This window comes from Danio aesculapii, chromosome 15, assembly GCF_903798145.1.
Source record: "Danio aesculapii chromosome 15, fDanAes4.1, whole genome shotgun sequence".
Classification (NCBI taxonomy): Eukaryota; Metazoa; Chordata; class Actinopteri; order Cypriniformes; family Danionidae; genus Danio; species Danio aesculapii.
In genome coordinates this window covers 43,508,799-43,511,298 of record NC_079449.1, presented here as the reverse complement: position 1 = coordinate 43,511,298, position 2,500 = coordinate 43,508,799, and the positions used below count along the sequence as shown (strand labels likewise).

Genomic DNA, 2,500 nt, shown 5'->3' with positions numbered 1-2,500 from the left:
TTTACTGATACATTATTAATGTGTATTTGAGCATTTGCTGAGAAAAGTAGTCAATGCCATCAATTAGTCCTGACAGCATTTGCTTTTAGTTTATTACAACTTATTGATCTAAGTTAATCACGGTCTAACTTATGCAAGCTGTTTTAAGTCAGTTTCACTTCATATAAGTTCAATGGACTCACAGGGTTAATTTGATTCAGCGTAGAAACCAGGGTTTACGGTGTGGTGTGTACATAAGATACATGTAATAACTGCTCTTAATTTCAGTTTTTAGTCATTTTGATATATCAAGTTAAACCAGCTGACCAATTAAATAAAATTCAATAAATAAATCTATAAAAAAGTAATAATATCCCTGTTAAAAATCATGGTTATTTCTTTTTTATTTGTATACACTTCATTTCATTGAAATTTCGGTAAATTTGATTGGCATTTGTGTCATTTTAATATATGTTTTAATAATATGTATTTATTATATTGCAATTTATAATTGTATTTGATCTATCATAGAATTTAGTGTTTATATATATATATATATATATATATATATATATATATATATATATATATATATATATATATATATATCCTAATTACCCTAAGCGTTTAAATGTCTCTTTAAGCTGAATACTAGTATCTTGAGAAATATCTAGTCTAATATTATTTACTGTCATCATGACAAGGAGAAAAGAAATCAGTTATTAGAAATGAGTTATTAAAACTATTATGTTTAGAAATGTGTTGAAGAAATCTGCCCTCCATTAAATAGAAATTGAGGGGGAAAAATATACAGGGGGGCTAATAATTCTGACTTCAACTGTATCTCTCTCTCTCTCTCTCTCTCTCTCTCTCTCTCTCTCTCTCTCTCTCTCTCTATATATATATATATATATCTATATATCTATATATATATATACATATCTATATACATATCTATATATACATATCTATATATATAACATATATACTATATACATATCTATATACATATATATATACATACATATATATATATATATATATATATGTATGTATATATGTATATATATATATATATGTATATATATATATATGTATATATATATATATATATATATATATATATATATATATATATACATATATGTAGATATATATATATATATATATATATATATATATATATATATATATATATATATATATATATATATATATATATATATATATATATATATATATGTATGTACAATTATAATATATATGCATTATAATATTTAATTATAATATTATATTATAAATTATAATATATTATATTATATTAGTTATATATATGTATGTGTATATATATATATATATATATATATGTATGTGTATATATATATATATATATATATATATATATATATATATATATATATATATATATATATATATATATATATATATATATATATATATATAGATAGATAGATATATATAGATATATATATATATATATACACATACATATATATAACTAATATAATATAATATAATATATTATAATTTATAATATAATATTATAATTAAATATTATAATGCATATATATTATAATTGTTTTATTTTTTTGGAGCTAAATGTTTTGTTTATATATATCTACACTACCTGACAGAAGTCTTGTCGCCTATCCAAGTTTTAGGAACAGTAAATAATAACTTGACTTCTAGTTAATGATTTTGATAAATACTAATTGTAATTATTATTAAATTATTTTAATGTTTATTTATTATTATTAATAATTAATTCATTATTTTTAAGTTCAACTAAGAACTACCCGTAAGTGTAAAATACGTTCAGCAAACATAATTTACTTTAAGTACCAAAAATGGTTTTAGTTTTAGTCAACTATAGGACTATACTATATCATTAGACTATACTATATAATTATAATAATTTAATAACCTCACCCCTTTACGATTAGTCTTCACATGTTTATGAGTGCAGTCAAAAGACCAAAGCATAAAGGATACAGAGCAAAGCAGTGTTCCCCTCTGCAACAGAAGATCCACCAGGAGACAGTCTATGAAACAAAGTTTTATTCGTCTTATTTTATACATATCTGTACATAAGCATCTCCCTCAAATAAAGAATCTGAATACGATAGAATGAAAATGATATTAACACACTTATTCGATTGACTCGTGTCAGAATCAACATTCACAAAATGTTGAATACCAGTCGCAGTGAACCAAGTTACCAAAAGCTACAAGTCGACTACAAGGCAGGCATGTCTCCTCTTTAGCACCTTCGAAAAAACACACTCGTTCCCTCGCAAAACCTCCATTTGTGCTGATCAGAAAGAGTTTTTTCTTTTTTTTTTAAAATACTGTCCAACATTTCAACAGGTAATTCACGGCTTGTTCAAAGACTCTTCTTTTTTTATTTGTATTTTTTCTGTTTTAACTTGAGTTTCCAGCCCGATCTCACGAGGAAACGTAACTATTTTACATTCTGTCAGTTTAGTGGCTAATGCGTATG

General features: G+C 22.9%; 1 protein-coding gene across 4 annotated transcripts in view; it reads right to left on the bottom strand.

Annotated features, from left to right (window-relative positions):
* Positions 1-2,043: 2,043 nt before the first annotated feature.
* schip1 (schwannomin interacting protein 1) overlaps positions 2,044-2,500 on the bottom strand; it is a 276,819-nt gene continuing 276,362 nt past the window's right edge. For all 4 annotated transcript variants that reach the window (XM_056474002.1, XM_056474003.1, XM_056474005.1 and 1 more), the window contains one exon: positions 2,044-2,500. This exon is cut by the window's right edge and continues 1,537 nt beyond it. The gene's annotated coding sequence lies outside the window, so the exon portion shown is untranslated.